Source organism: Diorhabda carinulata, chromosome 4 (assembly GCF_026250575.1).
Source record: "Diorhabda carinulata isolate Delta chromosome 4, icDioCari1.1, whole genome shotgun sequence".
Taxonomy (NCBI): Eukaryota; Metazoa; Arthropoda; class Insecta; order Coleoptera; family Chrysomelidae; genus Diorhabda; species Diorhabda carinulata.
Window position 1 is genome coordinate 28,671,583 of NC_079463.1, and position 26,462 is coordinate 28,698,044.

Consider the following 26,462-nt stretch of genomic DNA (forward strand, 5'->3'; position numbering starts at 1 on the left):
TATATTGTACAGAATCGATTCAGTGAATCGATATTTCACCCTTAAAAATCAACATTTAATTTTTTCGATTTTGGCAAAAACCATAGAATTATTTACAATTAGCTGCATGTACTCGTAATATTACGGTGGTGTTGCCGGTTAACTACTCAAAAACTCGTGAGATGGCTGTGTGCTTAATTATCGCAGACAATTGTGCACCTAAGTTTGATCTTATACTTTACTTGCAAGAACAGAAAACTTTATTTATCCCCATGTTGAATCAATAGCCGCGACATATATAAGAATAGTGGAATCATCTGTTCCTTGTGAGCGCCATTTTTCAATTGCCGGCAACATCGCAAGTGATTAGTGCAACCGCTTGGATTCCAGTAGACTTGACAGACTGTTGTTTTCGAAAACCTTAGAAATAGTTAATTGTAAGCCTTATGATCTATTTTCTCAACTTCCCAATGTAACAAATCCATTTAGAAAATAATTGTCTTTTATACCTGATTTGATGTTTGATATAGCAATAAAAATAATTGTTATTGTCGAACTACCTGAACTAAAAAATCCCTGACTTTACTATTAAACACAGATTGTTTATCATAGTATCTTTTCTGTTTTTTATAAAATGGATTTATATTTAGATCGTAAATATAAACTTGACAAAAAATCCATTTTTTAGAAATCGATTCATCAGGTTGCGATTCGAATCGATTTAAAAATCGATATGTTTTGTAAAAAATCTTTATTCCTAACGCAAACTATGTAAGGACACAAAAGTCGAATATACCCTGTCTGTCATTAGTATTATGGTATAAATATAAATAAAATTGATAAAATATGTAAAAGGTTATTTTTCATTGGTAGGGAAATTCAGTACAGGTACAAAGTGTTTCAAAAACTATATGACTACGTCTCTAGAAAATTTATACACATTTTTTACAATTTTGTCGAATCTACTGGCCACATAGTAACGAAACTTTATACGAATATGCTTCAGAAACTGATACATCCCATAAATATGTTATATATGTTTATCATAGAGGGCGCTAGTTCGACAGTTCGTGGCAAGTAGTATTGAGAGTCTAGGATTATTGATCAAAATTTCAAGTATACTTAAAAATCATTCAATTTTACACCTAAAAAATATGTACAATTGGTAAAATTTGATATTATACGTATGCTTTCCTTTCCTGTAACACCGACATGTTATCAATCTTAAGAGAGTGTTTAAAAATCAAGTAAAAATACATTTAGAGCCATTGAAGGACATTATCGAGAATCCGATAATATGAAAAGATGAATCCTGGTACGTTAAAAGCAAGAATAGCTAATAATGAAAAGAATATTACTCAACTGGTAGCATAAGAAGTATGGCAAGAGGAACAAAGACGTCTTCTACGAGAACTTGGAGGATAATTAAAGCACTTGCAGGACGATATCCCAGTTGGTGTGGTTTTTTGTCAAACATTACCTAAAAGTAATCTATATGTAAAACACCCTATATAAGTAGGTCAAGTAGTAGTACTATTTTATTAATTTTGAAGAAGGCCATATTACCAATCATGATTTAGCAAATTATGAGAGTAAAAACTCGATGATAGTGATTTCTAGAAATGTGCATCATCGAAATGTTAGCCCAAGATTTAGCTCTAAAGTACAAGACATATTGACCAGTTTCCAGAAAGTTTCCAGAAACTTGGTATTTCCTTTACATTCTCGATTTATCGATGGAGGGGTTTAATGGCTTTGAATATGGTCAATGCCATCAATGTTGTAGTAGAAGTTCCTGAAGACCAAACATCTATAATTTCAGCTTTAGCATTACCGAATGTGGTTAGAACAAATCCCAAACTAGTTTCCGAAAAGTTGAAATTCCGGAAATTGTACGCATATTGAGTTCAGAGGTTATTTACTGAGAAATACAAACTAAAAAACGAATAGATCGTGCTCTTGATTTTTTTATTGCTCAATTCGACATCTAAAGACATAGTTTAAACGTCATTTTATGGAATGGTGGCACATAATATTAGTCAAAGTTGAGTCAGAGAATGCAGCTATTAAAATTAGAGTAGATTTTATAACAATTTGAGCTCGTAAATAAGTTTTCCCCAAATCATCCGTCATTGGATATAATTCTGAACTAGTTATTTCTGTGCATGGAACGTGAATTTGAAAACCAATACCCACCCGTACAAGTTCCATGTATTAAATATATATGAGATACAGTAAAAAACTACACCTTTACCTATTTTACAACCCAGGTCTGTTTTCTATTTGTCATTACAAGGGACAAGGTGTCGCAGCTTCACAGCTTCATATTTGTGAAGCAGATGTTAAGTTGCCTCAGAGGTTGAAACAACTAAATATATAGTGTATCTAAACGAGACATGTTGACCAATATATGACAGCCGATCTACGAGATCTCTGAGCACTCTATTGACTCTTTTTGAGGTCTATCAAGTACTTCGTAGTAGAATATTCATGATTCACGGCCTATCCAGATAAAACGAACTCCTTATGGACCTCGAGGCTGTCAAAGAAGCTGATGAGCATGCATTTTACTTTTAAAGTAAAGAAGACGATGCTAAATGGAAATCTTTTTGAATCCAGCTTATTGCCTATTTCTAGAAAAATTAACTATTTTCATAACTTCCAAGAGATTAATTAAAAACTTAAACGTAGCTTCCTGTATCTCCATTTTTATAACGTATTTGTGATTCTCCGAATGGTTAAATAAACCGGGGTGGTTCCTTTTTTGTAGTTATCTCTAATAATTTTATATTTTATACATGCTGTTTCATTTTATAAATCCTCCTCATTCACTAGATCATTATTTTTACCGCATCAATTGAATTTTTCTTGAACACAAATATTTCATCAGACAAAAATTAAATCTAATTGTAAACTATCGAATAGGCATCACTGCTATACTTACCCAGAGCTTACAGCTCACCGATAAAAATGAAAAACCTTCTAATATATTCAAACTAAAAGAAATAAAAAATAGTTTTCATTGATAGAGACCTTGTAAATATATCTAAAGTGGTCACCACTGATTCACGAAGGATAAAACGCATAGATATATACGTGGAACAACCTTGTAACAAAAAAAAAGAACAATATTCAGGAGTGTACACATCGAATAGCTACACGGACTGTACATTACCGCCCATATTGCTTGCATAACATCACGAGTTGGAAACAGAAAAGAATAATTCGGTAACGCCCAACAGACATGTATACCTTAGGTTAATTCATAACAAGCAAAAATACACTTTAACACGTCTCGTAACGAAGTCCAAAATTCTTTAACAAAAATTTTAACAAAACATTTTGGGGTTTTCATATTGCTTATGGGCAAACGCTGCCTACAAGTCTAGGGAATATTAAAGAAACGAAAATTAGTTGTGTATCTTATTAAAAATCTCTCGGATGAACACCCTTACTTTCTTGGAACACGAAAAAGTAAGATTAGACCATCGACGTAGCAAATAGGGAGGTTGGGAGTTCGATCGTTTCTAAAACCCCTTCCAGAGGGTCAACATGAACGTATAATGCATATTAGAGTGAAATTAATTTCAATTTCTATTCCGCTTAGCACAAAAATGAGTCATGTGTAGAATAAGTTTAGTAATTACAATTGTCATAATGTTATTCCTAATTTATTCTAGTATTTTTCTTCGAAATTCCTTGATTGAAGTCTTCACAATTGATAAAAACTGAGGAAAAATAACACTGTTATCATCAAAGTATGTATTTGTGAACGTTGAGTTCGTCCAATTGAGACGGTTACTCCAGAAAACATCAAAAAAGTCCCCAAATTGTCATATTTAATCGAAAATTGAAATTGGGTGAATTAGCTGAGGCTGTAAAGATATCAGAAGGCAGTGTGTTTACAATTATTCATGAAAATTTGACCGTGAGAAAGTTTATTTCGGAGTGGGTGCCGCGTTTACTCAAAGTCGATCAAAAACAACAACGCGTTGATGATTCAGATCATGTTTACACGTAATAAATCAGATTTTTTGCATCTATATGTGACAATCGATGGAACATGGATCTATTATTTCACTCTGTAATCAAAACGATTATCATCTGAGTGGTCTGCAGCTAGTGAACCACGTCCGAAGCGTCCAAAGGCACAACAGTCAACTGGAAAGGTTATAGCTTCAGTATTTTGGGATGCGCATGGAATATTGTCCATCAACTATCTCCAAAAGGGAGAGAAAATCAATAGCGAATACTACATAGAGTTGTTATATCGTTTGAATGCAAAAATCAAGGAAAAATGGCCACATATGTCGAAGGAAAACGACTGTTTCACCATAACGATGCACCGATTCATAAGTCGATGGTTAAATTGAACGAATTGCGCTTCCTTATCCAACGTATGGTCCAGATTTGGCCCCAGTGACTATTGGCTATTCGTTGATCTCAAAAAAATGATCGCCGATAAGAAATTCAGCTCAAATGAAGAAACTGAAGCTTATTTTGAGGTAAAAGACAAATCCTTCTACAAGCCCGGCATCGAGTAGTTATGGAAGAGTTGGAATGATTGTAATGATCTACTTTTGGAAAAAAAAGTGTTTTCTTTTAGTCAGTCACATGACTTATTGATTGGTGTGTTATTTTAAGATATTTCTATCTACATGATGAGTGGAGTCATGAAGATCCGTCAAAAACAACAATTATAAAAAGGCAAGTATGTCTATAATTTTTTTTGTATCTTTTCTTTGTTGATATGGAAAAAAATAGCAACATTGCGATCTTACTATCCCAAACTGAGCCCAATAGACAAAATATGGGTACTGGTAATAATAGTGTAGCTTCTTGAAACGTTACATTGAAGCTAAATGATCAGTATCAGTTTCTAAAATGCCATTAAGGACGTTTGCTCAAATTTAGAATATTTTGACAAAACTTAAGGCCTAATTTAAATATGTACCACTTCTAAAATGTCAGTTCAAGCTGGCTTAATCATGAATTAATGTACAATGTCAAATATTTGTTTTTAATTTTAAATATTTTTCTTTACGATTTTCTCGTGTAACAACTACATTTTTTGACAAACCTTGATATAAGATGATAGAAGCTTAGTTTTTGTGGTATGAATAACTTTTCATAAAGAAAAACTTTTCTATCGTTAACCTAATTATAAAAATATTTCCCATATGCCACCAACTCACGTAGACACAAACTTTATGTTTAATAGTAGAGTCAGTTTATGTAATCACATGTGAAAGAAGTATTTTTTCGACAACAGTTTAATATTTATCGGATGGCATAATCAAATTTAACTAAATATTGTACATAAAAGAGAATCTAAAGACTAACTTTGACTAAGCTATTTAACTAGACGTAGCGGCTTATAGTAAAAAATTTTAGATATTATGCAACATTTCTACAAAAATTGTGGAAGGTTTCTGGATTGATTTTATCGGCCAACGGCTTGAAGAAAATTCGAAAGGTTTCAATTTTCAAAAATATTGTTTAATAAACTAAGGTATGCTTCGGGACTCACTTATAGCTGCATCTAATTCGGCCGAAATATTTATTAGTTCAAAAAAAAAACCACAAATATCGGAAGTATCACTTTCATCATATCGGTGAAGTTCAAACGCCCGACAAAATTTGATACAATCAATAAATAATCTTTGACAATATATTCCTTTTCTTTGACATATTTTCATTATGTCTATTCAACCAGTAAGTAGAATTTAATTACGCATATTGCATGCAATTATGAACATGACTATTGGAATTTTCCTGTATTTTTATCTTTTAACTGAGGTGCTCCAGATCTCTGACTCTTATTCCTATCCCAGCTATATCGTCACCAAAAAATAAGTAGGGAAAACATTTTCCTAATTTAATTATCATTTTTGATTACACCACCAGCACAATTTCACAGTAGATACAAAAAACTTGACGACGAAAAAATTGAATGACCTGTTTTTTTTTAAATAAAAGATTGAAATTGTAACCACATATTAAATTTCGAAAAATTACCAAATCTTTTGAGTCCTTCCGAGTTTTTCTGTTAGGAGCGTTAATAAATAAACGTGGTTTACGACTCAATCCGACGATATTTTTATTTATATTGAATCATTTTAAATAACTATAAATAACAGTTAAGAAGGTCGCGAAAAAAAGCGATTCACTCGGCATCTATCCACCGTTTAACGTGTTGCAGCGAAATTCTTCAGTTAAACACTCTGTTTTAGAACTCCCCGTCTATAACGAAGTTATGGTGGGTCCCTATATTCTACTCCTGTTGTTTGTTCCAATTCGCTCAAAAGTTATTGAATAAAACAACTTTGGTAGTTTGTTTTATCCAAAATCATAAAACAGGAGTTATAGATGTGAGTCCACCATCATAAAGAGACTATGAAAGGGATATATGATTGTTAGAAGATGATGAAGGAAATTCTTAATAAAAAGACGTTTTCTAGCCGACCTGAAATGTACTTTAATATTGAATGTATATGATGGGACAATTTGAGAGAATTCATTGGCGCGATTCGATAATAAACATAAAGTTCAACTATAGACTGTTTGTTTATGAGTTTCCCATCATTTTATGATATCACGAAGCATACCGCCAAGAAGGCACAATATCCTACTTTCTAGTAACAAAAAAAGTGTTTCTTGCATTAAATAATTTATTGATTATAAATATATAACATAATATATCGGTATATTCAATTTTTATACCTCTTAGCGTAGTTTTATTGTTTTATTGGACAGGTGTGTACTTAATTTATAGTCTTTTTATATAAGAAAAAGTTTTACTAGCTTCGTATGAAAAAAAAAAACATAAAAAACTATGCAATAAAAGTTTTGTCGTTGTGTAGCATTGGGAGAAAAGAAACTAATTTATGACTAGATTGGTATTATTTTACAATCCACCACCTTATTAGATACAATTTGAAACGGTGATCTTAACGAGGTAGGTACTTATATTCTATTTTTATGTAGAAGAGAGTAATAAAATATTATATCTAATGCAAAACTTAGTACGGTAATTTTAAATAATATTACAAAATAGTCCAAATATTTCCTAATATTTTCATAAATATATCTAGGCTAATACAATTTTTCGGTCGTTTATTGGTCTCTTATAACAACAAGAATAATAGAAAAAGGTTTGAAGATGGCAAAATCCCTGTGGATTAAAGATTATATCATTTATATTGAATTATTTTCATCAAGTATCTATTTGACAATAAAGGATAAAAATTCTGTTTTATTTTAATTTCAAGAATCGCTTCTCTACAAATTTCACTAAAAATACGATTTTAGGGTTTGATTCTGTCTGGATATAAAATATAACCATCATCGTAATTTTGGGTATTGAGATTGAAAGTAATATGCCCTAGCATAGTCACTAGGCTGATCTGGCCAAAGCAGCTTAACAAAAACTTAAAGTCCTCTTTAAGACCAAAAAGCTATAAACGCCGCAACAGCTTCTAATCCTCTATAAGGCCCAGATTGGTCCATTCTAGGAATATTGCTCGCAAATTTGGAGCGTGGCTCCCAAGGACATCCTGAGGATGCTCGACTCAATACAGAAAAGATTAGTTCGACTAAAAGGTAATCCAAAGTTGACCACAAACTTAAACAGATTAGAGTATAGAAGAAAGATCGCCGACTGAGTCTATTTCACCGATATTACCAAGGTAAATGCTCTTTCTATCTGTCCAACATGATCCCACCTACCAACCAACCAACAGTTTTTGCAAGACCTACTCGATAGGCAAACATGGCCTGAAGACATTCAGAATATCGATTTATCGGGATTCCTTCCTTTGGAAAAGTTCAAAATTGGCTACCAAGGCACGTCTTCCTTGAACTCTACAGCTTACAGAAGCTAAAGATCAATATCCACAGGCATCTCCACACGACAGGCACCATTTGAACTAAGTACATAAAAAATATTATATTGAATAGCTGTATTCAAATTTCAACGAATTTCTCTTAATAAAACGGAGAAACGTTCCTTGATTTTCTGTGAGGAGATAGTTTTCGATAAAATCAAGAAACCTATAATAAATTTGGAATTAGATTTGTAAGTTAAAGAACTGATGGAGACGTTATTCAAAGAAGTTTGTTCAACCTCTATATAGTCTTTCATCCCCGCAGTGGGTGATGATTTATACCTGTCTAGTGCTCACCAGTTATTACAGAAAAAAGAAAATTATATTCAACAACTGATTTAACTATTCAATTTAATTACTGTGGGTCATTTGCCATTGTCCAATAGAAAGTAACACACATCCAGATCAAAATTTGAACTAATACATCTTGGTTAAGAAAGACGCTACAATCCTTCTCGACCACGGCTGCTATTTACCCTAATATTGTACCTTAGTTTGCAACAAAAAATAAATATGAACTTGAGGATGAATCTGATACAAACAAATATAGTTTATAGTAAAAAAATCGAGTCTGAAGATTTGGTTTCCTGCTAGCCTGGTGAACCCGGTATTGACAATTGTATTAATTTATGAAAATGATGTAGTCTTAGATATTTGTTCAAATTTCGGGTGCTCAAAAATCGAATTGAACTAAACTTTTTTCTGTAATTTCCAATTATAACGACAGTCTTCAGCTGCATCTAGTGTGTAGTCAATTTAAAAGAGTTATTAAATGAATAGGTAGAATTTTGATTTAAGCTGTTATAAAAATGCCACTCTCGATAATTTGTTTCGACAATATAGTAAAATAACAAGCAGCATCATTATAAATTTATGTATATACACATAAACGAGAGATGTGTTTAAATCCATTAACATGGCGTTCCCGCCTCCCAGTTTATCATGTTACCGTCGTTTCCCAAGCAAAGATTGAAATATTTCTAGTCTTAAAAGATCTATCTCTTTCTCTCTCAATCTTTTCAGTGTTAATTATTTGTGAACAGAAAGTTTATTGAAGTTAAATGGGTTCCGTAACGCCACAAAAATCGAACAAGACGTATTTTCTTAGAACGTGGAACCTAGATTGAATGGATGATGAGACTAACAGCTCAGACTGGTTATTTTTTTTTTTTTCAAATTTTAATTAAAACGACCAACTTTAATGAGTTTTTGGTTCGAAAATGTATCAATTTGATTTTTTTAACCATTTATATACTAAGTACTCACTTAGTTCAAAATTAATTGTATACTTACTCTTTCAAGAAAGGGCTAAAAACCCAATCCTAGAAAGATCGCTATTGACATTCAATTGAAAATAATGTTAAAAGCATTAAAATTCATCATAAAATCTTCAACTATTGTTGTGATTCTCACACGTGTACGAGGTGTGGTAGTTAATTAATTACGCCGCATTTCTGAACTAGTATTTTTAATCCCCATATATAGTATTGGAAATAATGATGAGTTCGAGCTCGTTTTAGCTTGTCCGCGACTATATCCGTTTTAGCATCGTTTTCATAGGGCAAGAATACGAAAGCGTGACCCTGGAATTCGTAGAATTGCCTCGTCTAAACGAGGTGACGTGAGTTTGCCTCAGACGTCATCGGGTGTCAGGTAAATTGACAAATGATTTTCAAGCGTGGTTTCAAATTTCGCCGGTCGCATTTAGGATATCAAAACAACAATTTTTTGTAATATGTAATTTCCTCGGAACAGAATTACTAAATTTTTAAGAAATAGATAATAAAATGTAATGTTAAAATATGAAATTCTGCGGAGGCACGCCATGAAAATTAGAAAAAAATAAATTGTGAGCTTACTTCATTTAATCCGATGAGTGTCTTGATCTGTAAGTTTCCAAAATAAAGTGACTAATTCAACGATTTGAAAGAGTCCCCTGCTGGCAAGTAGCGCAGTCCAATTTGCAGTTTGATTTAAGAACGGAGAGATTAGGACTTTTCCGAAACCTGATTATTTATGATCTGAATGTTTGGAAACTAACCCAGATCACCTTCATTGTTGTTCGGAAACTGACCGATTTATTCTGGTCGTAGTCATATGATATGATCCTTCCTACCTTGGTAGGCCAGTGGGTAAATGCTATCAGTTAACGGGTTGGTTCATTTGTCTATGGAAATTATTTATTCCCATTGAATGGCTGTCTACTATCAATTCCTGTAGCAGCGCCATTGATTAGTTACTTATTAAATTTCAGTGCAAAATCCGTGTAAGGGAGTGAATGGTTGAAAACTGCACAGTAAACATCAAGGATGTTTGTGTTGGATGTGTTAGGATCCGCAATCAGCTGATAGGTATCTTAACTCAGAATGTAGTTGAGAAAAGTCATTATAAGTTTGTTTTTGTAATATAAGGTGGAACTAATGTAATATTTGCCTATCGATTCCAATTATGCTGGTTAAAATACTACTAAAAACCATACAGAGTACTCTACAGTCTTGTGAAAACTCCTCCATGATTTTCAAACAAATACTGAAACGTGAATTGTCGCGGTCGTTTTGATCAATGATCCATGATACACCACTACTTTTTTTTGAGATTTTCACCACGTGTAAACCTAGTTTAAGTGAGATAATATTCACAATGTATGTCATGAAACATGTATTCTGAACGTCACCTTAACATTGAATTTTGAGTAATTAAAAATCGCAATTAGAAATATACCGATAATTTGGGAAACTTGAAATAATCGTATATTTTGCCAAATTGAATTAAAAGTGTAGTGTGTGATTCAGAATTAATAGTTCAGCAATAAAATTATGAGCAAGTACATCGCGCCTTATGTAAATCGATTGAGAAAATTTTATAGGCAATAAATATTATTAACGCCGCTGCTATATAAATTGCCCACTGGGAAGTTACCGTCATTTCATAAAACTAACTGACCAAGGCTATCTTATGAAATTGAAAAACCTTTTTTCTGATAAAATGCTAGTTGAATGAACAACTTGTATTTCTCAGCTAGATGTAAGGGTGCTATTTTAAATTAGGTATTATTAAAATATTTCAATTAGTCAAGTAAGGAAATTTTGAAAAAGTTTAGAAATAATGAAAAAAATCGAATCATTGTAAAGAACATAACAAATTATTCACCAAGCAACCTATTTTACAAACTGAAATCGAACCTAATCTAACCTGTGTCCCTTTTTAGCTATATTTACCAGTGAATTTAAAACGACTTTGTAGGTCAAGTAAGTAAATTTTCGAATTTACATCCCCTGGTATGAGCCTAGAGATTATGATTGTCTGGCTTCTTCATTTTTCATTAAATCGAAATCACTGATTTTGCTTGATTGGGGATTGGTATGCAGGATTATTCACAAGTCCTCCTATATTATTTGTGGACAGATTATAAATACAGTAGTGTAAAGTATCCCTGATATATTAATCACAATGACCTTGGAAGTAATTTATTATAAAAATGACATCTATATTATCGTTATAAAGAAAATGCAGAACCTTCAAGGTTCCATGAACATAAAGTTACCCTACAATGGATACCAAAGCACACTGGAGTGGAAGAAAACGAAATGGCGGACAGACTCGCTAAAGTAGGGTCATAGATCATAAATAAATGGTAAGAGATGTTAGATAGGCGTAGATCCAGTTACTGGGATAATATACAGGGGTTGATACAGGCGAAGACATTCTAGGAAAGCTATAACCTGAGAAGATCTACAAAATGTATCAACCTACGAATACTAGGAGGAGTCCTGTCGATGGAGTGCCTTTTCAATGGTTACCTGATTCCACTTCACTATCCACGTTTTCTCTAAAGCACTAAACCTGGGAGCATATGAAATAGATACTAAAGATCTCTGGCAGCTACAGCCCCACATTCTGAACTTTCTAAGAGGAGTGGGACTAATAGATCAGTACTATCCCCAGTACCACAGGAAGAAACGGGAATACAGTGGATATTTTAGGTCGCAGTTTACATGATACTCCATTACACATTCATACATACAAAGTGCAATTTCATGTTGACGCTCGACCGCTGGCTTTGAGCGTCAAATGAGGTCACGTGGTATAATTTCGACTGGAGCGCAATCTCTAATTAATATACCACCTCTACCAATTGATAGTTTATTCAATAATTGCTTATTTTTAGGTAAAATTGGTGTAAAATGTTTAGCTTTAACTCTGCCTTAATTTAATATGACGCTACAGTCAAAATTGTACCATTAACCACATTTGACGCTCTAAGTCAGCGGCGATGGTCAAGATATTGCACCTTTAACCTTATAATAGTCCAGCTATGATCTTTGAGGCCGGGTGACGCGCGGCCAAGTTGCTGTGAATCTGGTTTAATGTACGTCTAGTATCAGGTAGAAATAAATGTGTAATCTTGCGCCACAAAACGTGGAACGGTCCGCAATTATAGGACTTCCATAAACTAAGATCGGAATCATCCGATCATGATCTGAATGTTCATTGTGTTTCATAGTCATATGATAGGATCCTTTCTACACTGGTAGACCGTTTGGTAAATTCGATCAGCTGACGGGTTGTTCCATTTGGTATTTCGAACTAAGAAAATGTTAATAATTATTAAATATCCAGAATCAATTATACAACTAAATCAATATTATAAAATAATTAATGTACAAAAAAGTGATAAAAATCAAAGATCTTGTAGATCACGTTTTAAATTAATCTTTCCACTGAAAATTGAGCGCGACGTTCGAAAACTATGATGTAAATCTAGATCTGAGTTAGGATCCGCAATCAGCTGATAGTTTCCGAAAAGTATTTGACAATGTCATTGTTTAAATTTTAGCTAGCCTATTTTAAGTTGAGTATTGGCTTCGAAGCTAATTGATCGCAGAATTTGAATCGGTAAACATTTCAAAATGTACGGCTATGAATATACTAAACAAAAAATATTGGAAATATATGCGTTTTAAAAAAGTGTAGTTTGGGCAAGTCGAGATCCAGCATGAATATACTCATAACGAGTTTGATTTTTAACACAGTGTCTAACGAAAAAAAAAAAGAAATACAAAATACTTTAAGACTTTTTAATTGCAAGATCCGCAGTCGGCCAGACGAGTAGTTACCAAAAAAAGACCTTAAACATAAAGTGGGCGCTGGTTTTCTCAATCTGATATGTACCAACCTATAAAATTATACGTTAGCGTACTGTACATAATAATAAATTCAGATAATTATCATTATTAACCGCTGAAGATGTATTTTATTATATTTGTTCGTAATTTTTCACCAGTAAAAGATGCAATTTTCCAGTAGTCGCTCAGTTACTGATGTATTAATCAATCGACGCCCTTTATTGGGGACAAACAAAATCGAAATAATAAGATTAAAGTGGATTTTTTGACGCATGAAGTAATACATTATGTATACAGAGTTTCCAAAGAAATCCATCCCATTATTTTGCAGTATTGTCCAAATATCAAGTTAAAACTGAAATCCGTGGATTTTTGGTCTGAAACACATGTTTTCATGTCATAAGCATTTGTGATTTGGCAACCCTTTTCCTTTTTCCAAATCATCGGTTTTTAAACAGGCAACATATGAGCCAAACTCACAAAGTAAGTTAGTTTTTTTTTGGTTGTGTTAGAATCCGAAATTTTATAGGCACGGGTTTGATGTGTCTGTGTTCTCAACCATGTGTTGTTCTTTCAGCTCGTCATCATCGTTGAAGAGAAAAGGTTACAGATGTCACAAATTGCGCTGCGCAATACAACAAGTGCTGAGGATTACTGACAAAACGTGTTTTTTCTCCAAGATAATGCTCGACCTCAAATTAGATACGTGACAAATAAACCCTTACAAGAATTTACCTGGAACGTGTCTGATTATCCGCCCCAGAGCCTAGTCCTCGCTAGACTTACATACCTCATTAGATCTAAAATATTTCCTTGGTGGCCAACACTTCAATGATGATGAAGAGCAGAAAGAACATGTTACCACATGGTTAAAAATATGGTTAAAAAACGGAACTTACTTTGTAGTTTTACCTCATATCATGCGAAATACATGTAGATGAAGTATTCTGACAATATGATTTTCAACCATTTTCATTTGAATAGCGATACATTGAAATTTCACTTTTTTGTGACAAATTGGAATGACACTTTATACGAGGTGTGGCTATTAAGTAACGGGACTAGCGCTCCTACAGAAAAAGTAAACATGTGCCAAAAGTTAGTCTACTCGTTCGAATGCGATGTGTATTGTATCCGTAGACAAATCAGTGTAGCCGTCTCCTTCGTTTCTATAGAGGTTGCTTTTTTATGAACGACGTAAAAATAGAGGAACGGATTGTTGTGAAATTTCAACAAAAGCGGCAACTGGAACAAGTGTATGGCAATGTATGTTTGTTGCTTTCACGTGTTTTTGAGTGGTTAAAGCATTTTCAAGATGACCTTGAAGATGTTGAATCTGATTTATATTCGGGTCGTCCTTTCATATTAAAAACGGCTGATAATATCGAAAAAGTCGGCAATTTTTATGTACAAAACTGATGTCTATAAATTTCACATTCGAACAAAATAGCTTGCTTGTATTGACACTACGAATGCTTTTGAATATTGGATTTTCTCTTTCCTAAAGTAATATCTGCATAAGAAGAAACAAGATTTGAGTCTGTTGAAGCTGTGAAAGGAAAAGCGGCGCGCGTCCTGATGGAACTGACAGAAAAAGATTCCCTGAACTGTTTTCAATAATGAATATTCGCATTGAGCTACATACAGATAAAAGAGGGATATGTATTAAAGATGATAATAAATATATATATACTTAATATCCAAATAAAATATTTTATATTACTAGTCTTGTTATTTAATAGCCACAGCTCGTAAATACAAGACTTAACTTACACTATTTAGCATTTTGACTGTTTCTGTATATTTTGTCAATATATCTCAATATTCTTCTATATCTGTCTATTTTCGTTAATTATTTTTGTGCATTTTGATATGATATTTCTATCTTCTTTATTTTTTTATATTTCAATATATTTCTTATTGTTTTTGTTCCATTCTGACTATCACCTTTGATTTATTATTGACTTTTCAATCAATTTTTGTCTATTGTTGTTCGTTTTATCATTTTTTTCTTCCATTTTAATTGTTTTTTATCTATCGTTTTTGTCTTTTTACCTTTTATTCATGTGTTATTCTCTAGTCTTCATGTTTTTATGTATTTTTGAACATTTTTATCGTTTCTTCAAACGTTTTTTCACAATTTGGTCGATTTTTTGTAATTCTATATCAATATTTAACGTTTTTTTTTTGAATAAATTTATTTTCATCAGTTTATTTTTGTCTATTCTTCTCTATTTTCATATCGTTTCGTCAATTCTAACTTATTTCTTTGTCACGACAAAAATATATTACCAAACCATATATTTGTATTTCATTTCTAACTTGAATTATTTTTATTAAATAGGTTAAGATCAACTGAATACCCCATAAAAACAATCTACTCGGGAAAGTATACTCAAAACCTAAACACAAGGAGTTGGTGCAGTGTTGCAGCATCAAAATTTAATTAATGGTGCTAACTAAAACCTATTTGAAAAACGTAGAGACCTTTAATTCGAGGATGAGATGTCTATTAACAACAAATAGAAATTACATGCAAGAAAGAACTAACATTCTATATATAATAATAATAATAATAATAATAATAATAATAATAATAATAACTTAACCACTTGGACTGAACATAAACAGTCAAAAACCAAGATATTAGGAAACAACAAAATCCAAACCGAAATGGCCGTCTATTTAGAAGGAATCGTAATGATTGGAGAAGAATGGATCTTTTAAGTCACCGTATAAAATATGGTCTTCGAGAAAAACAAAACTAAGACTGTTCCAGACCAACGTAATATCTGTTTTGTTATATGGGATTGAAACTTGAAATTATGTTCCAGATTTCCCAAATGTTCATCAACAGATGTCCACGAGTTTTTTTACCAAACAGGATAAATTATAATATAACAGTCAAAAGAAATACAGGTAAACGTGTACGAACAAGAAGAATAATTATCTCTACAACAGATAAACTTTGGAAAGAAGCTAAAGAGATAGCCAAATTCAGAAGAAAATGTATAGCCATGGTCAACAAAATTGGACCGAGCCTACAAAACGACGCCTTGTATAAGTAGTGAAAATAAAACATGAAAATACTTTTCGACATAATGCACAACTCTAAATCAATATTTTTTATTAAAACAATATTCTACATCACATGTTTGTGTTTTCCAATAATCACCTAATTAGAATGTTCAATACTATAACAATCTTATATTTCGTGAATGTATGGGAATACGCACTTGGGGAACGAGAGACACGCACATTGCCTTCAACCCGACACCAAATGCCTAAATTAGGGAACAAAACACTCGTCGATGCCTCGTTAGTAGATCAGGTCATATGTCAAAGGTTTACGGTTCCCTGTAATTAGTATGGCGCGTTGCCGCCGCGCCGGTTCGTTTGCGACGTTGTCGGATGAATTCCAACCCTTATGCTATGTTTTCGGTTAATTGCACATATACGGGAAGCCGACGATAAATATTAGACTTTTATTACGTCATGTTGTCTCTATTAGACCGATACTTATTCGAAATTTAATTAATGAAAAGTTATAAACAGGGGGCGTGATCATAAATTGATTTGCTAAATATAAAAAATCTAATCGATCGCTTTCAATTTACTTCTTTTAAACGAAGAATAAATTAGTCATATGTAATGTTTATTTTAAATATTTGGTGACATTAGTATACGTCAAATTGTTGACGTAAGCTCAAACTGTGCATAACTTCAATTAGATGTATAATCAGAAATGCAATAGAAACAAACAGTAATTGATATGAGAAAAAGGGAATAACTAAAAAGAATCGTTCAATGAGATATGTGAATTCCAAACACAAAAACAAGAAAGCATAAAAAATACAAAATTTCGAGCTAGAAGGGACAAATAATGAAGAAAAAGTTAACGTAAATGATCAGAAAAATAACACAGTGTGTTTTATTACGAACAAAAAGAAGCGATGGACCAAAAATTTACCTAGATGAAGAAAATATGAGAGGAAAAATGCGAATACATAATATAGAAAACTTATTACGTTTCTAAATGTATTTATTTTTATATTATTTATACAAAAAACTAATGGATAAATAGAACTGTTGTTGATTACCTCGACTGATTACATATTTTCAACAAAAATGAAATGCCATGCCATTTATGGATGCAATTAGAGTTACAAAAGTGATAGACTTCGATTTCTTGTTGCGTCTCACGAGACAGATCGTTTGAATAAAACATGACTACTGAAGGGCGTTTTTTCGTGTCGTATCGAAGAATTAAGACATTGGTTTGAGAATAATTTATATTGACAAATGAGGTGTCACGCTTGCCACCACATATGCCGAATACAAATGTTCCTAAAAGCTGATTTGCAATTCGAAATCGGTTCGACAGATATTGACTAGTTTTTGCATCGTTCAGGAGCGTCATCCAGCCAATTTTATCTGCCAAATCGTTAAGTACAGAGTTGGATTCTGAAATTTATATATGTATGGAAGGTATTCGTTATATTATTTTCATCCATTCCATCAATGTTTATCTATTTTTGATAATTTTTTGCCATTTGTCTCTATTTCTAGTGATTTCGTTTGATTTCCTTCTATTTTTTTATTTACGTTATTTACTTTTAACATTACTTTCATTTGTTTCCATCTATTTCTGTCAATATCAATTTCCATTTGTTTATTTTTCTCATTTTTTGAGTTTTGAGTTTTTAAAAATTTTTGTAATGTTAATCTCCTTCTGATGATTTATTGATGTTTTGGCTGATTTTTCCGTCCTATTCCATTATGTTCATCTATTTCTATCTATTTTTGTTATTTCTTTTCTTTCTTTATATTTATACATGCCCATCTTTTGTGTTTATTTCTGTCAAAATCCCTCTATTCTTATTGATTTTTTGGTATTTCTCTCTATTTCTGATGAATTCTTTCTATTTCGTTATTTACGTTATTCACTATCAACACTTTCATCTATTTCTGTCAATATCACTTTTCATTTGTTTTTCTCATTTTTTAAATTTTGAGTTTTCAGAAATTCCCTCATAAATTGATATTTTCGTTTTTATTTTTCGTTGCCTATATTTTTTTCGTCTATTTTTATCTAATTTTGTCGATTTCTTTCTATTTTATTAATGTTTATCTCCTTCTAGTGATTTAAAGTTATTTTTATCGATTTCTACCTATAATGGTTTCTTCTTTTGATTTTCATCTATTTCTGGTGATTTTAGTCTATTTACATTTATTTCTATTCACTATTGTTTATCTGTTATATTATTGTTTATTATTATGTCTATTTTTTTGTATTTTTCCTATAGTTTTACTGGAAAATTTTATATTTTCTGTGTAGTTTCATGATGTCTCAAAAAAATTGATTCTCTATTTAGTTTATTTCGGTTTCTGATTTTTCCTATTTTTGACAGTTTCAATCAATTTTCTTTTGCTGTTATCTGTTTTCCTCTATTTATGTTATAGCATTTCTTTTTAAAATCGCATTCCATTTTTATTGTTCATTCTATATTATTTTTTATATTGTACATTTTTATCGATCATTTGAAAATTGTATTCCATTTTAATCGTTTTTGACAACTGCATTATGTTTTTTTCACTTCGATCTATTTTTGTTTATCAATCGATTTTTATGTATTTCTCTCTGCTCATATCTATTTTCTTCTGTTCTATTTATTTTGTTCATTCTTTATTAATTTCATAAATTATTGTCGATTTTTGTCAAGTTTTTTCCTATTTTGGTCTCTTTTCCTCTATTTCCGTATATTGTCACCACTTTAACTATCTTTGTCTATATTCGTATACTTTTATCACTTTTTTTTTAATTTTCATTCTCGATGTTTTTGCGAATTCTTCTCTAGTTTTAGGTAGGATTGTCGAATCTCTTATTTTTCGTATGCTTCTCTTAATTTTCTTGTTTATTTCTGTCAATTCTTTTATTATTCTATTTTATTATTTCTAATTTTCATCGTTTTTTGTGAATAATTGTTTTCTTTCTTTCTTTTTTTTGAGTAATTTCCATTACCGACATTTTTGTTTATTCTTTTCTCTTTATATTTCAGACTGTCAATTTTCTCTATTTGCTCTACCTCTGTCTATGGTTCTATTTTTGTATACTTCTGTCTATTTGCATCTATTTTGTTTGTTTTTGTTCAGTTTTATCTTTTACTTTCAATTTCATCGTTTTTTATATATTTTTTTTTCAGTTTTTTCTCATTTTTGAGTATTTCTCCAATATTATCTATTTTTGTTCAGTTCTAATTATTGTAACCGACTTTTTCGTCATTTTTCTATTAATCCAACTTAACTGTTTTTCTTGAATTTCATAACGAAAAAAGTTCTAACCTGAGTAGTCAAAATTTATGTACCAAAACAGGAGCATTGAATTACATATACTCATAAGTACTGACAAGAAAATAAAAACAGTTATTATATAGAATACAGCACTGGATTCTTTTAACAAACAAAACAATAGCATGTTACGGAATTCTCTGTCTCCTCGTTGGATTGTTGCTGAGGAATTAAAGAAGCTTGCGAGGAGCCTCTTGGTCAACGTATCAAATTAGGAAGAAGTTGTAACAACTGCCTTCTTTGCAAGAAATATTTCACCGAAAGAAAAAACGAAAAATATATTTCTTATGTTCGTAAATTCATCGTGTTTGGTTCTTGTGAAAGTTACGCAGATATAACGGTCCCTCTGAGAATTTTCAGTGTCGGGAAAAAAATGAACATTCTCTTTTTCATTGTTGTTATCCGAATTCCGTAAGGTGTATTCGTATAATGGGGTTCACGTTTATAAAGAAAAACAGTACCAAAAATAAAAAGTACTATTGAAATGGTCAGTATTATCTAAACAAGTACAAGCATGTTCAGAAATTCACATCAAATAAATATTAGTTACTGTGATGATAGCTGTAACATATTTAGAATTTTATTCAAATACTAATCAAGTTCACAATCATAACTTGCATGAAAGCCAATAAATATAAGGTAAATACCAGGACAATACATTTTCAGGATAATTGGACCGCTCCTTGAAGCTCTTCGATTCTTTTATTGCGATGAATCACTCCACATGACTTCTTATAACCCTCATGTTTCTATAAATTTTTATGGTATTTTCGTCAATTCTCTTCTATTATTGATCTTATATCTAAAGTCTTGATTATTCATTTTTCTTCATCTCTTCTGTCACTTGGTCTTCGCACCTTATTCTTGGTCGTCCTCTTGGTCTACCTTGTTATTTTTTTTATTACGGAATCCAGCCCTACATATACAGTTCAGCCTCTGAGATTATGTAGATTCGACTATGTCTTGTCTTTCTATTATCTCTTGTAGTTTCATATCCACTAGATTTCTTTCATTCATTTCCTTTCCTTTCATTTCCTTTGACATCAATATTGGCATTTTCCTAGTAAAGGTTTTTTCTTATTTCCTCGCGAGACATATAGTTTTCGTGGAGTATATAATAACAGATCTAATAGATTTCTTTATTGTTTAAGCTTGATTCTTGTCTTTAATAAATCTGCATATTTCCAGTATGATCTCTTCTGATCTGTTGTTTCTTTCACTTATCATAGCCCTAATAACAGCTTCTCATCGCTTTTCATGGATCGAATAAGTTTCTTTTTCAATGTTATTACATTTTTCAATAAGCGCTATTTTGAGGTCCGATTTCGTAGCTGGTACACAATTGCTAGCCCGAACGATTCTCTTAAGTTCCTTCCATACATGCTCGATTGAAGTCCAGGCTACGCGGCAATTTCGACATCTCGTAAATACTAAAGTATGGATCCTGCAGTATGTGGAAGAGCATTGCCCTGTAATTTTCTCTAAATTTTTTTTTGTATTAGTTCGTCGCTAATCTCCTCATTTCATAGCCTGTTTCAATAGACCCAAGGCTGTTTATGCTTCTATTAAAATACCCTCCACTAAAAATCACGTTTTCTTTTATACGAAACTGCTCCAATCTTTGTCCAAGTCTTCTTTACAGTCGTCCTCTTATTTCGTTATCATACAGGCACATTCTGGTTTCGTCTGAAAAGAGAACAATTAATTTGTTCTCTGTCAAATCGTAGATGAGCTGCTCGGTAGCCTGAGGTTAATATGGGGTCAGTAGGTGGCCTTTTTGGCTAAAGTTTGTTTACCTTAAATCTTCTTCCGACTGTCCAACCACTCACGGTCACTTCTTGCGTTTTCTGAGCTCTTGTTGGACTTGAGCACACGGACCATTTCTCGCTTAATCTGGCTTTGTCGCAATAGGGTGACCGCTTGAGCAGCTTTAGCACTAGTAGTGTCCATTCCCAGGTAGAAGTCTTGTTTGTTGTTAACGAACTAATTAGCACGATTAAAACAAGCACAAACTTTGTATTATTTTGAAGCCTAAAGATTTTACTAAGAAAAATACAATTCCGTGTTCAGTTTTTTTGCCAGTGACTTGGGATTGCAGGGGTTGATTTGATTGAGTGTAGTATTCTAGTGATGATAATGATAAATTTGAGAACCAATTAAATTAAGCAGAAGTGTGAGAATAATAGACTGACTTAATTATAAAGTTTCAGTTTATGTGATGAAAAAACTATCAACATTTTTAATTTTCAGAATTAATTTTTTTATTTAATATTTTGGTGCGCTTATAATTCAAATCATGGTATTACTTTTGCATCATGAATTGCCAAATTGATCTACTTTTTTTGGTTGTATTGATTTAAAAAACTTCAAATCAAATCGTATTTTTGATCGTGTCACATGAATCATGAAATTTGTCATATTTCTAGCTAAATAATTCAAGTTCTTTCACGGTATTCGACCAGCCGGTCATAATTCATGAAAGTATTGGGGAGATAAGTGTTCGTTTTCTACTCCAATAAATATAAAATTGAAACAAATGCGTAAAATGGGCGTAACCAAATATATCATGCTTTTCTGTCTCTTTCTCTGGGGTACTAATTATTTAATAATTATTAGGGGGACAACGTTTCGTTGGAAGCTGATAGTGAAAGGGGTTTTGAATTTTAATTTGCTTAGATGAAAAACGCGAACGGAAAGATACAAAACCACTATAAATAATAATTAATTATACATTCCGTTCAAGTCGGTTTGTATTGAATTAATAATATGAAGATGAATTGTAGAGGGAAATTCAATTTTCAAAGGGTAAAATATTAATAATAACGTTGTCAACATAATCGCTCCTAAAAACAAAAATCTTAATCTATCTGTTTAATAACGTAACTTAAAACAAATTCCTAATTTAGGACAGAGCTGTAGTGATATCGATACTATTTTCAAAAATAACCATTATAGGGAGCAAAAATATAGATAAATGTGCTATAGTATGAAATAACATAGATCAATATTGAAAAATAGGCTGTAGTAGTCCATAACGAACTATAGTACACACAATAACACACCTTACCGCTCAAAATTTTTGCTCAACCCATTCATTAGATTTCAAAATAATACAATTTATCAAATTTCTAATTCATTTGTCAAGCGTAGGTCGAAACGGAGTCTTATAAACTAAAATAATAGTTTCAATTATTTGTTTACTTTAAACGAGCGCATGTTTATATTTTGTCAGTAATTGCAACAAGTTAAAACTTGCAAATACTGACTAAGTTGATTATTATTCTTTAACTATTAATAACTTCTTCGGTGTTTATGGTTGTAGTTTAGTCCCAGTTACACAAGAATTTGCTGTGATTAATACTAATTGAAGTTCGTATACGAATAGTTTTCGTTCTCGTAAATTCAGACTTGTAAGTTTTGAAATGGGTACAACCAAGGAACTATCGCATTTAAATCGTCATAGTTTAGGCAAAGGTAATTGTACTATTACCCCGACGTACCGTGAACTAGTGGAAGTGGTTAGGTGGAAGGGAGTGGTTACACTCCTGTTGCACGATGTCTGTATATTGTATACATTGTAAATTGTGTTGTGTACACATATCAGACCAATAAAGAGGATTTATTATTATTATAACTACAACAAAAAATATATAAATCCACCAGAAGCTTTGGCGATAGAAAACGTTCAGGATGGCATCGAAAAACCACAGCTGCTGAAGATAAACACTTTGTATTCATCAGTAAACGTGATCGACGACTCACGGGCCCATAGATAACAGCTCAGATAAATGGATCTATGAATATGCCTTTGAGTACTTGTACAATGAAAAAGAGATTGAGAGAAGTTGGCCTTTTTAGAAGGGTGGCGGTGAAGAAAATTAAGAAGTGTCACGTATGCTATATCCATGTGTAATTCGACTGTAAAACACCGCAGACGCTCGGTGACGATTATTTGTCGAAATTGTTCATATAAATCTATAATTTTATCACCAAAATATTGGTACACTTACGGTTACTTTTCGACATAATCACCGAAGAGATTGAGACATTTGTCATATCTCTGCATAAGTTTTTCAATAACATCTTCAAAGAAAGTTACCGCCAATGTAGCTCAGTAACAGCAGAGTACAAAACGAATCACACTTGGCGGAAGCATCAATAATGACGGACAGGTTTACGTGCTGTAGCACAACGCCGACTGACGCCTGAATGTCAACAATGGCGTAGTGTGTAGTGCGAGAACTTCGCAGTCGCCTACATCGCATGCCTGCTTTCTTCTGCTTGCGTAGCTCCTGCACGAAGCGATCGGAGGTTGAAAAAAAACGGCCCTCGTATTAATATCAAAATGGATCGTATTGTTGTTATCTGTTTGTATCACACAAACTGTAGGATAGGAAAAAACTTTTGACCGGTAGTAATATGTAATAGTTAGGATTTTAAATGGATCAATACTCAATAATAGGCTATAGTAGTCTATAATATGCTATAGTACGTATATATAAAATAATTCGAAATGCAATAATAGATTATAATATTGAACAAAATAGATTACTATGAGATAATAGACTATAATATGCGTAGGTATGCAATAAAATAGATAAATATGCAATAATTTACCAAACACAACATCATAAACCTATTAGTTACATTTAAATCAGTAACTAAGTTACTTAATGTCCAATTTTGCTAAATATAACAATTTTTAATATGAATTTTGAAAGAAATTCGTATTTTTCCAATTGTTGTTGTTGGAATGTCATTGGAGTATAGAAAGAAGAGGATATTGAGGTTATAGCGTCAAGAGTTTTCTATAACGACTTATTATATTTGAGAAAAAACATATATATTTCTTAAATGTCAAAACATAAGAGAGCTATAGTTAATTCGAAAAGTATGTGGAAATCCTAACCGTGCTTATGTTCCAAAGAATAAGTTTCGTGACGAATATTTATCACATATCTCAAATCAACCAAGTTGAGTGAGAAATATAATCAATTATTCATTCAGTTAATTCTTTCATGACATTATTTTGGTTTAGCAGGTGAGAAAGATTGTCCAGAGAGTTTCCTAGTGAACCTACTACGGTGATTTTATTAGAAAATCAACAACTAATTGTACGATTTTGAATTGAAACAGGTCGAGATTTATTATATTTATTTAGAAATAAAAAAATTGCTGTCGGCTGTACGGTTCGCGATTCCACAAATTCTGTCCTCTTTTCCGTGCCCTCTCGATCGTTACCTATTTTCCTTCATAATAGTTACACGCCTTCCATAAATAATACGTAACGTTCTCAACTCCACAATAGACTAATATAAAAAATATTCTGGCCAAGAAAACGTCAAGCTCTTCAAAATGGCAATTAATAGCCTACATCACCTTCAAAATCTTTAACGACCGAGCCGAGTCTGGGAATAAAAAATAATACGTGAAGGGTAAATTTTTATAATAGGGTTAATAGGGTAGCTAATCAAGCTTCAATTGATTAATTTTGGCCATTGCCATAAGGGATGCGTGAGCTGGTGCATTTACTTGAGGAAACAACACTTTAATTTTAACCAAATTCTGCCGTTTTTGTTTGATTTCTTCGTTCAAACTTTGCAATAAATTCGCATAATACTCGCCTTTGATAGTTTCTCCTTCTCCATTGTTTTGGTTGTTCTTTTATTTCGGGTGTGAAGTGACTCAAGTTTCATCCATGATCATGAAACGGCGAAAAATTTGGCTTAATTTCTATGATACATTGCCAAACACTCGATGAAAACATCCCTGTTTTTGTTCCAATATGAGCAAACGTTGCACCATTCTTGAGCACCGCTTTTTCTTGTCCAAATTTTCAATTAATACGCGATATACCTACTAAGGCTGCTACCTCACGCACTTTCATTCGACGATCATCCAGTACCACTCTGTGGATTTACTTCAACATCTCTGGAGTCATCTCCTTTAGTCGACCACTGAGATGCTGGTCTTCGCAGGTCGTTTAACCTCTGCTAAGCAGTATTCTATTGTTGATAACGAATGAACAGTCTCACACAGAGTAGAATTTAGTTTAGCTTTTATATTGGTTGGGATAAGGCCATTCAAATAAAAGTATTGTATCATATAAGTATGACTAATTTTTTCCATGTTTACAAATTCATTATTGATGGCTGCCAAACAAATACTGAACATCTTGGCGTCTTTAAACTTGAAACATATGATGCATTATGTACTTTCCAATACAGTGGTATTTTTCAAGGAACTACCGCCATCTCTAGGTCAGGATTTTTGAAATTTGATTGCGACATTGACAAACTCTGAATTAAACGACTAAATAATGATGTATATATACAGAACAAATGAATGTATTGTATAGAATTAAACTTTATTATGCTTGTCGAAGGTAAATATAAGGGTGTGAAATGTTTAGTTACATTCTATTTCACGTTATAACCGATACTGATGTTGCCAACTCGCCTATTGACAATAAATAATACAATGGGATATTTCCACGTGATATCGATCTTTCCTTGTGCATTGAGGTGTCTAAATAACATTTTTTATTTGAGGTCAGTAGCTCCGAACAAGTACGATATAACTAGATTGGTATCTTATAGTTGAGTTTCCGTTTTTATATTTTATATATTTTATTTACATCTATTTGTGGGTGTAATATTCTTAAAAACGTTATTATTTATGAGAACATAAACAATATTCATAGTTGAGACCGCCCAAGCATATACTAAGTGGTCAAAATATTATATATCATATTAATTTTGACGCACCATACCCCAAAAATTTGGGATCATTTCCTCAATTTATACTTTTGATTACAAACTAGTTGAAGAAAATATTGGAAATTCTCATTTTTTTAACCCATATTACATCTGATAAATCTCTAGATCTGTAGCAGTTCTTTGATAATTTTACAGAATGCAAATAATTTTTGTAGGAACCGTATCTGAACACTATATAATAATTAGGATGATCACAGTAGGGAGAGTTTGAGTTATGATAGATTAGAGTCGTGAAATTAACTACAAGAAGTTGATTTACTTTCAAATTAACAATCTAACCTTTCTTTCTATAAGTTGAAGGCTTTCCAAAACACAACAATTCACCCTAAAAAGTCTGGATTTTC

At 32.2% G+C, this 26,462-nt stretch overlaps 1 protein-coding gene across 2 annotated transcripts in view; it reads right to left on the reverse strand.

Annotated features, from left to right (window-relative positions):
* LOC130892736 (homeotic protein distal-less-like) overlaps positions 1–26,462 on the reverse strand; it is a 173,434-nt gene that overhangs the window by 100,639 nt on the left and 46,333 nt on the right. The window lies entirely within an intron of this gene.